An 11,403-nucleotide genomic window follows, 5' to 3' on the forward strand; every position below is an offset into this window, starting at 1 on the left:
GACTGCATACCGACCGACTGACAAACATCTGCAAAACAATATACCCCTCCTTCTCCGAAGTGTGCATGTGCATGTCAGAATGAAAACAATCGAGGCCTTCTTTTTATTCATTTTCTAATTTACCAAGGTTCATCGTTCTGATGCTTCAGTATTTAACCACCCGGACGTACGCCTTTATTACTAATAAACAAGGAAATAAAGCTCTATATATTCTGCGATAAACAACGGTTGACGCATGGACTGGTAAAAGACCATTATGACATCAATTATGACATCAATTATGACGTCAGATTACAGCATGACGTTCGATATATTACCCCTCGGGTAAATGAAGTCTAACATAATAATTATTTAAGTAGGTCAATCAAAAAATATGAGCCGTGCCATGCGAAAACCAACATAGTTGGTTTGCGACCAGCATGGATCCGGAACATCCTGCACATTCGCACATTCTGGTCAGGATCCATGCTGTTCGCTTTTAAAGCCTATTGGAATTGGAGAAACTGTTAGTGAACAGCATGGATCCTGACAAGACTGCGTGGATGCACAGTCTGGTCCGGATCCATGCTAGTCGCAAACCCACTATGTTGATTTTCTCATGGCGCGGCTCAATTATAGTTATCGGGTATGAAACTCTTAAGACTCTTTAAAAATATTTTTCAAGAAGTGTTTAACAAACTGGATGGGTTTAAACTGGATGGGAGTTAGATCTATATGGAAAATCATATTAAAGAAACGATCTTTTATGAAACTTTCAACATTTATTTTATGTTTTACAATTATAGGATCTAAACACCAACTAATGGCTCCAATGGCTGATGAAGATATTGCATAATAACTAAGTCTGTTTTAAAATATTATGTAATATGAGAGATAAAGATAAAGTGTATCAAAACACTATACAAGTACATTTTAAGCAAAAAAGGGCATAATTTATTAAATTTTGGTGCAAGAGTCACGCATCTTGTGTCATATGATGTGGGTGATGATGTTGAACAACTATTTTAAGTTATATCATTGTAATGGTAAGACTTAGTGTTGAAAGATTCAAAGCTATATGTCAAAATGTGGACTTGTACAAAAACTGAACCAATTTCAAAGTCCAAAAGGGACATAATTCAACCAAATTACTCTACAGTGTTATTAACTCTTGCCTATAGAGACTATTATAATAAACAAGTGACAAAAGTTTCAAAGGGCCATAGTTCAGTCAAATCCTTGATGGAGTTATGTACTTTTGCCTAAAACATGGTATAATGATGATAAATTACTGTTGTAAGTTTCAATACTTTCAAAAGGTCCTTTTAAAATATGGACTGGTAAGAAAAACTTAAAACTGGTGTAATGCCAATGCCGATGCCATGGTGAGTATGATAGGTTTACTTATTTTTCAATTAATCTAACTTTAAACTGAAAACCTCCTAGAAACTGTGATTCTATGAAGTGCACACTTGAAGATAATCTGCTGAATATAATCATCATATATGAAAGTCCTCCTTAAATCAAATTTCACAAATTGAATAACAAATTCATCTTCTTTGACCATGTATAAAGGCCTGGCATATGGTATGAACTCCACTGGACAGCATGATGTGCCAAGAAAGCAACTTCAAAAGCTGGTGGCTGACCTAAAACAGATAGAAAAATATTTTATAATGATGTCACTTAATTAAGTTAATTGCAGTATCAAATGACAAATATATTGCATACTGAAATAGCTAAATTTGGTTTTATCCAAAACATTTTCCTTTTAAAATCATTTTTTTAACAAGTCTGCTTTTTGCTTAATAATATGCTACTTTATATGAAGGTCACACTGACATTCAACATTTTTATGTAGCAAAAAAACAAAACAAAACAAAAACAAGAAAACAACAACAAGAAAAAAAACAAGAAAACACATGATATGATAGTGTTCTAAAGTTCTTGTGCTAAATTCTTTTAAGTCAAAATTTCAACCAGGAGTTACCTACCTTGGTTTTCGATAGGTTTGATGACAAGATCTTATATAAATGCTCATTTTCTACCAAATTCTGACCAAACTAGCTATATGGACAATTTTAGCCTACATTTTCTTATAGGTCAACTAGCATAAATTTACTCCCTATATATTTATAATCCCCACTAAACAGGATCCTGTCCAAACCAATTTGATAAGGATTCATAAAACACCTGTGGATTTGACATGTAGTCCATGTCAGAGGATCATAAATTTTAGAGATATGTACATACATAATTGGTTATTTCCAGTGTTTTGCATTTTATTGATTGAAATGCAGCTTTTTTCAGAATATACACACTTTTTAGTTGATGATATACTAATTGTAATTTCTCAGTCATGTTGAGTAATGTCCCAACCAATTAAAATTTAACTCTTACAGCAACGCAATTCTCATCCTTTTAGAAAAACTTCACCTGTATCTAACAAAAATAATTAAAATGTATTTAAAACACAATAAGAGAAGTGACAAGTACTTTTTATTCAATTATTATGATTAATCTAAGTAACAAAATAAAACCAGAAAAAAATATCACTGCTGGATTTTATTAGAAATTAATGAAGTGCTCCATTGCATTTTAATTAAATATCATTGTAATAAAACTTGATTCATCATAAAATGAAAGTACTATTGTATCTTATCACTATTAAGCCCTAATTTAATCAAGTGTTCTAAACTTGTTGTAAAGGTAAGAAGTGATTTGCTGTAAAGATGAAAATTGTCACATGCAATCTGTGTACTGAACAGTAGCTTTATAGTAGCTGATTATGATAAAACAGAAGCTAGTCTATCATTTGTCTAGCCTTGTAAATTGGCCCTTACTGCAATGCATTGCAGAGATAACTAGAAAATGCTTTTGTAAAAAAGCGCATGTCTCCCCTAATGCAAAGTCCTATAGGCAAGAAGTCAATAGGGGTCAGGAGCGAAAGTCAAAGAGACACTGATGGTTGGCTGCAACAGGGATCATCTACTTGGCATGTCCAGTCATCCCGCTAAATTTCAACACTCTTGGCCTAGTGGTTCTCAAGTCACTGTTCAGGCTCCTGTGACCTTGACCTTTGATCAAGTGACCTCAAAATTAATAGGGGTCATCTACTCTGCATGTCCAATCATCCTATTAAGTTTCAACATTGTAGGTCAAGTGGTTCTCAAGTTATTTCCAAAAAATGATTTTACATGAACAGGCCACTGTGACCTTGACCTTTAATAGACTGACCCCAAAATCAATAGGGGTCATCTACTCTGCATGTTCAATCATCCTATGAAGTTTCAACATTCTGGGTCAAGTGGTTCTCAAGTTATTGATCGGAACTGGTTATCAATGTTCAGGCCTCTGTGACCTTGACCTTTAACGGAGTGACCCCAAAAACAATAGGGGTCATTTACTCTGCATGAACAATCATCCTATGAAGTTTCAACATTCTTGGTCGAGAGGTTCTCAAGTTATTGATTGGAAATGGTTTTCCATGTTCAGGCCCCTGTGGCCTTGACCTTAAACAGAGTGACCCTAAAATCGTTAGGGGTCATCTACTCTGCATGACCAATCATCCTATGAAGTTTCATCATTCTGGGTCAAGTTGTTCTCAAGTTACTGACCGGAAATGGTTTTCCATGTTCAGGCCCCTGTGACCTTGACTTTTCACAGAGTGACCCCAAAATCGTTAGGGGTCATCTACTCTGCATGACCAATCATCCTATTACGTTTCAACATTCTAGGTCAAGTGGTTCTTAAGTTACTGACCGGAAATGGTTTTCAATGTTCAGGCCCCTGTGACCTTGACCTTTAATGGAGTGACCCCAAAATTGATAGGGGTCATCTACTTTGCATGTACAATCATCCTATGAAGTTTCAACATTCTGGGTCAAGTGGTTCTTTAGTTATTGATCGGAAATGGTTTTCCATGTTCAGGCCCCTGTGACCTTGACCTTTGACAGAGTGACCCCAAAATCAATAGGGGTCATCTACTCTTCATGACCAATCATCCTATGAAGTTTCATTATTCTGGGTCAAGTGGTTCTCTAGTTATTGATCGGAAATGGTTTTCAATGTTCAGGCCCCTGTGACCTTGACCTTTGACGGAGTGACCCCAAAATCAATAGGGGTCATCTACTCTCCATGGCCAATCATCCTATGAAGTTTCAACATTCTGGGTCAAGTGGTTCTCTAGTTATTGATCGGAAATGGTTTTCAATGTTCAGGCCCCTGTGACCTTGACCTTTGACGGAGTGACCCCAAATATAATAGGGGTCGTCTACTCCAGCAGCCCTACAACCCTATGAAGTTTGAAGGTTCTAGGTCAAATGGTTCTCCAGTTATTGCTCGGAAATGAAGTGTGACGTACGGACGGACGGACGGATGGATGGAAGGACGGACGGACGGACAGGGCAAAAACAATATGTCTCCTGGGGGAGACATAATTATCATTATGGATAAATTGTTAATCAAATTTCTAAATAAAAATGGGGCATCACTCTGAAAATATTGCTGACAGTGTCCCTTGTCAAACATGTGCACACAGTATCTTTTGAAAGCTAAAATATATTTAACTTAAGAAATAAACTTGAACCAATGCTTACGCCAGGTTGAGTAGTCAAGCTAAACATTGTGTATGATGGATAATCCACCTATGCAGTTCACAGCTCCATTAAGATGAGTTTAAAAAAGGCAAAACAAAATATTGATATAAAACATTACAAATATTACTGACCTTGTAAAGTTCTCTATCCAATAAGAAGTACTTCCACTGATGCAAGTGTTAGCATGAAGTTCTTCTATTTCATTGTCTTAACTGGAAGTATATTAATTTTTTAGATTACTTTTAAGAAAAAATCTATAGTGCAAAGATGATATAAAGCACAGAGGTAAAAAAAAACAATAACATGTTATAAAAGCAAATAAAGGACTCAGTTTCTACATACACTGTACCTACAGTTTGGTAAGTATTCCAAGTTCAAAGACAAAGATTTCAATATTCATAAAGTTCTCCAGATTTCCTTATAAGAGAAATTTTGCATTGTCAAAAATATTTTATGTCAACTGTCACCATACATACATAATATAATGAAAACACTTTAACTGCTTTACAAACTTTAAGTATTTTACTCTCTAAATCTTAACATTAGAATGATTTTTAAGTCTAAGAACTTTGATAAATATGGGCAAAGTTTTTTTTCCAAATCCTATTGCCATACTTTTCCTTTTAACATACCAGTATCTGTAATACTGACACTACAAATTATCATGTCTATATAATGCACTAATGGCATGTTTGCCAGTAAACACACTGATATCTGTATACTAGCTCCTAGATTATAATATATTTAAAAAATATTTCTAAAATTGTGAATATAGCTAGTCTACAATCTGTGATTACATAAAAGTAATTTCTCCAAAATAAAATCACTAAATTAGAGTGGCATCTGACACTATTACATCAAAGTAAGAAAAATGACAAAGTTTGAATTTTTTTTAATAATTCTTAATTATCAGTCTAGTGGCTAGTCTATGAGATTTGTAACTTATATAGTATAACTTACAAATACTTTTATAAAGAACCATTCACCATGTTCATATAGATCTGTAAGAATGTCCATCCTTACCTAAATCATTGAACTGTGGTGATAGCCTCTCCAGCTGCAAATATTGGTTAATCTTTCCCCATTAAATTAAAGATGGTCATCATGATCAACCATTGACTTTCAAGTACCAATCTGAAATATACATTTATATGTGTTGATAATATAGGTTTGTTACAGTGGAGTGATCAGCTATGAGGAAATATCTGAAATGCAGACAACAATTTTATTTTATGAAAAACAAGAGCTGTCTCCATAGGATGACACATGCCCCCGATGGCACTTTGAATGAATAGTTATGGCCGATGTTAGAGTTTAGGACCTTTGACCTACGGAGTTGGGTCTTGCGCGCGACACATCGTCTTACTGTGTCACACATTCATGCATAGTTATTTTAAAATCCATGCATGAATGACAAAGATATGGACCGGACATGCCCATCAATGCACTATCATGATAAATGATCTTAAACGTCTAAGTGTGACCTTGACCTTTGAGCTACGGACCTGGGTCTTGCGTGTGACACGTCGTCTTACAGTGGTACACATTCATGCCAAGTTATTTGAAAATCCATCCATCGATGACAAAGATATGGACCGGACACGCCCATCAATGCACTATCCTTTAACATCTAAGTGTGATCTTGACCTTTGAGCTACGGACCTGGGTCTTGCGCACTGCACGTCATCTTACTGTGGTACACATTTATGCCAAGTTATTTGAAAATCCATCCATCGATGACAAAGATATGGACCGGACACGCCCATCAATGCACTATCCTTTTATGTCTAAGTGTGACCTTGACCTTTGAGCTACGGACCTGGGTCTTGCGCACTGCACGTCGTCTTACTGTGGTACACATTTATGCCAAGTTATTTGAAAATCCATCCATCGATGACAAAGATATGGACCGGACACGCCTATCAATGCACTATCCTTTAACGTCTAAGTGTGACCTTGACCTTTGAGCTACGGACCTGGGTCTTGCGCACTGCACGTCGTCTTACTGTGGTACACATTCATGCCAAGTTATTTGAAAATCCATCCATCGATGACAAAGATATGGACCGGACACGCCCATCAATGCACTATCCTTTAACGTCTTTGTGTGACCTTGACCTTTGAGCTACGGACCTGGGTCTTGCGCACTGCACGTCGTCTTACTGTGGTACACATTCATGCCAAGTTATTTGAAAATCCATCCATCGATGACAAGAATATGGACCGGACACGAAAATTGCGGACAGACCGACACACTGACAGACGGTTCAAAAACTATATGCCTCCCTTTGGGGGCATAAAAAATCACCACTTGGAACATACTATTTTCTAATTAATATTAATTCAACTCAATATCAATAAATGGGAAAGTATCAGTGGTCATTTTCTTAGTTATATAAAGTTTCACCGTAGATAACATAATGTATAATGATGAAAGATTTTTTTTAGTTAGCATTAATTTTGTAGTAACTTATATATACATTAAAACTCCTGAGTAAAATGATCTGGATCACATGCTTTATTTAATAAAAATGTATCAGTAATAACATGAGAGCCCTTCTGAAAAAAATGTTAATGTAGCTATAATATAAGTGACCCCTCTCCCCCACCCCTCAAATACCAGACTTTTTAATCCCCAATATACAAGATCCTGTCTGGTCCAGTCAGATTAGGGTCCATAAAACCCCTGTAGACTTGATATTGCCAGAGAATCATAAATTTTATTGCCTACAGATAAATTGGTTATTTCCTATGTTATGCATCGCTGTTTTTTTTTCTTTTTTCTTTTCAGAATGTACACAAAATTATTTTAACTGATAATATACTAATACTGATTGCTCAGTCATGTTGAGTAATGTCCTGGCCAGTTAAATTATAACTCTTATAGCAAAGCAATTCTCACTCCTTAACAATAAAATAATTATTTAAAAGAAATTACAAGTTTGTTTATTCAATGATTATGATCTTTTTATCAAAAGTAACAAAATAAAACCTGCAAAAAATTGTTATTGCTGAATTTTATTAGAAATTAAAGAAGCCGTCAGTTGCATTTTTAATAGATAAAAAGGGGATATGGACAGAAGGATTTTATATATTAAAAATGCATAATTCCCCTAGTGCTGTCTAAATAACGTTTCTTTTATGTATAATAAAATCCAGCAATAAAGATATATCATTGTTCAAAATACACATACTTTATTATTTCTAAAAGCTAAGTGCCTGAATGCATTTTTTACATTTTTGATAAAAAAAACAGCAATGATGAGATGTAAATCAAAAATATGATAAAAACACTGTTTTATCTTATCACTTTGTGTATTAAATTTAGCCCTAATTCAATCAAGCTTTCCAAACTGGTTATAAAGGTGAGAACTGATTTGCTACAAAGGTGAGAAATATCACCTGCAATTCATTTACTGCACAGTAGCTATACAGTAGCTTATTATGATAAACAAAAGCAAGTCTATCAATGGTCCAGACTTGTGTATTGGCCCTTACCTCCAATACCAGACCTTATCATCCCCATAGGCCACATACCAGGCACACCAGAATCAGTGTCATTAATTATTATTTACTGTAACAGTAAAACAGAATTAAGTTAGCTCTGTGTATTTAACTGTTCTTGAAAAAGGGTCGCTAAAAAGCTCTACGGAGCTTATGTTAATTGTTTCACAAAGCAAAGGTAAATAAAAATTACCTTTACCTTTACCTATTCCAACTTAGTCAAAATAACTGGACATTCAGATTGTTCTATATTTGGGTGGTTTTCAAAATAATGAAGAAAAAGTGGGACATAAGAGTTGACATACATGCCATAATTTTTCAGGACCTTTCCGGGATTCTGAGTTAAAATTTCCGGGATTTTTACCCTTTGTCCGGGACATACACCGTGACATTAGTATTCGTCTGTTTCATGCATAAATATCATAAAATTACATGCAGTTTCCGGAGATAAACATTGTTCCCTCGCTTAGGAATAATTTGCTGCAAATGTCGTCTAGCTTTCTAAGGGAGGTAAATAGGGTAATTCACGTCTATAGTTCGGCACGTGAATTGGTTGCGTTCCCGAGGTGAACTGAATTAGGAGACTTGCTACATACGAAGAATTAACCTGGTCATCGTGATTTAGAATCCAGCTTATTTGGTATCACTTTAAAGCTTAAACGTTTATCTAATCATTAATAAAATGGAATCCTCAAAGGAATAAAATAAATCTTGTAGATAAAATCGATATAAAATATTTCGGGTTGGGTCAATTTTCATGGATCGGTCGGCAAAGGCATTCAATAGTCAAAAGTTTAATTTAGAATATGTGTGACAATCGATCTACATTTTGAAAGATTACAACCTTTTAAAATAATTATCGTTTAATTGACCGTTATCAGCCATTTCTTCCAATCAAGGCTACATGTAGCTTCACCGCCAACGTGCTAAAAACAACGAGATTTTCGGCTATTGTTGCTAATATAAAATTATCATAAAACTGTTATTGATTGCATAATTTTGTTAATTCATAATCAAGGTCATCAAAATAGCTGACTGTAAATTAATCTGGGTCATCAAAAGATCGCAGGGCGCGTTCAATATGAGTGTCGATCGGAGCTGGCTTAATTAACATGTGTCCTGCTCGAGGGCATGAAACCGATTATCGGATAATTAGGAATAAACAATGTGACACCGGGGACTGTTTATTGTGTTTTATTAATGTAAAATTCAACAATTTATAGACCAAAAGAACTAGATTTTTGGGGAGTTATTTTTGTTTTCTGTATTTTTAATTTTCAGGGACATTTCAACACTGTCCGGGACACCGGGACGAGTATGTGATTTCCGGGACAATCCCGGGCAAACCGGGACGTATGACATGTATGGAGTTGAAAACCTATTTCTTATGGTGGTCACCTATTTTATATGATAGCAAATACTTCAAAATTCAAGGAAATAACTTTGGGAAAGTGTTGAGAAAAAACTATCAGAAAATAGTTCAGCCTTTAATTTGAAAGTTCAGTGAATTTCAATTGCAGTATGATGGGTGATAAATGTTGCAGTGTTTTATGATAAGGAAATATATTAACAGTTATATTTTCAACATATAAGATATAGGTGTAATGTGTATGGTTTGAAACTTATTCAATCAAATGTTTGTGGAGATTGGTTTTTAAAATCAGCCTTTCTGCACAAATCTGACATGAAAATAAAATTTTACCTAGAAAATTTGTTGCTTAATGAAAATTAATTAACATATTATTATAAAACCTATTTTTTCCTCAAAATTTGAATGTTTAAAACATGCCAAATTTCAAGAATGTCCAGTAATCTTAATTTCTAAAATTTTCAACTCAAAATTGAGTTATATTGCAGATGCACAGGGGACACATACTGAAAATCAGTATAATATTCATGCATTATTAGTTTACTGTTCATAAAAAAAATTTCACAACAAACACATGCTTATTCAACAGCATGTGTTCCTTTAAATGAAAATAAGTGACCTTAAACATAACCAACACATTGAAATCATTTATTCTACATGCACTACTTACAGAGAGTAGAAAATGACAAAATACCATGCATGGTAAAAATGTGACAGTAAAATTCATACATACTTTATTATGTTACTAAGAAGATGCACAGGGGACAAACTGCAGCAAAATATATATTCATAGAATATGTTCATAGTAAGTACATTTTTTCTCGACTACACAATATTCACTTGTGAACATTTACATATATGTGGGTAAACTTAAGAGCTTGAGAAGCCAAACAATTGATGTTTCCACTTTTTAACTTGAAAACTGGTTACTTCTGAAAAAATGCAAACTATGAATTTTAAATTGTCCAGAGTTTCTTATATAATGGTAAATTAAATGAATGTCAAAAAAGGGTGCACAGGGACATCACTTTTGGCTTTTTGAATGTTGAACAGTTCTTAATATGTCAAATTGAAAGCTGCTTTTTTATGAACTGTAACTCCCTTTCAAGGAAAATGAGCCGTGCCACGAAAAAACCAACATAGTGGATTTGTGACCAGCTTTGATCCAGACCAGCCTGCGCATCTGCGCAGTCTGATCAAGAACCATGCTGTTTGCTTTTAAAGCCTCTTGGAATTAGAGAAACTGTTAGCGAACAGCATGGATCCTGACCACACTGTGCAAATGCGCAGGCTGGTCTGGATCCATGCTGGTCACAAACCAACTACGGTATGTTGGTTTTCTCATGGTACGGCTCAAATAAAGTATAATCTAATTTTATTTAAAAATAAAAATAAAAGAAATCTGACACTTAACAACTAAAAAGTTGCAAAGGGGACATTTTTGGGTGTATATACATTCATCAAATGTCTGAGAAAGTTGATCTATTAAACAAAAAAACATACTGTGTCTTCACAGCTGAAAGGATAAAGATCTTAGAAAAACATTAGGACTTAGAAAACTAATGGGGTTATGAAATTGTAGTGTTCCACATTAAAATTTTGTACTTTTTCACTACTTTTTTTGTGAAGAGGGTTCCATCACAAGATGTGAAATATTGGTGAGAGTAAGATGTTGGTAATGAAAAAAAGAGTATTTTGCTTTAAATGTGCAGAGTTTAAGCTTACTGGAACCACTCTCGAGTCCGCTTCTTGGAATAACCAGTACTAGTGTCATATGTGAAGTCCTGACCCCACTGGGGCTCGAACCCACGACCCCTGAATTGAGCTGAGCCAACAACTTACATACCACATAATTTAACATAAATCAATGAAGAACTCGTGCGGACGCATTGGTTGATAGGGCTAATACGCTGTCCTACAGAGGTGAAGGCCCCAGGGTTTCGATTCCTGGAA

The 11,403-nt window shown here is 34.9% G+C and overlaps 1 long non-coding RNA gene across 3 annotated transcripts; it reads right to left on the bottom strand.

The window, feature by feature from the left end:
* Positions 1 to 741: 741 nt before the first annotated feature.
* On the bottom strand, positions 742 to 9,231 carry LOC123555555 (uncharacterized). 3 transcript variants are annotated; one of them, XR_008371641.1, is made up of 4 exons: positions 8,387 to 9,231; positions 5,601 to 5,711; positions 4,709 to 4,789; positions 742 to 1,628 (listed from the first exon to the last, which is right to left on the bottom strand). It is a non-coding gene; the product is annotated as an uncharacterized LOC123555555 (long non-coding RNA). The 3 variants fall into 3 exon arrangements; XR_006687322.2 differs by having other exon boundaries at positions 8,514 to 9,229; XR_006687321.2 differs by lacking the exon at positions 8,387 to 9,231 and adding an exon at positions 8,076 to 8,332.
* Positions 9,232 to 11,403: the final 2,172 nt, after the last annotated feature.

The sequence above is a fragment of the Mercenaria mercenaria genome, chromosome 7 (assembly GCF_021730395.1).
Source record: "Mercenaria mercenaria strain notata chromosome 7, MADL_Memer_1, whole genome shotgun sequence".
In the NCBI taxonomy this organism is placed as follows: Eukaryota; Metazoa; Mollusca; class Bivalvia; order Venerida; family Veneridae; genus Mercenaria; species Mercenaria mercenaria.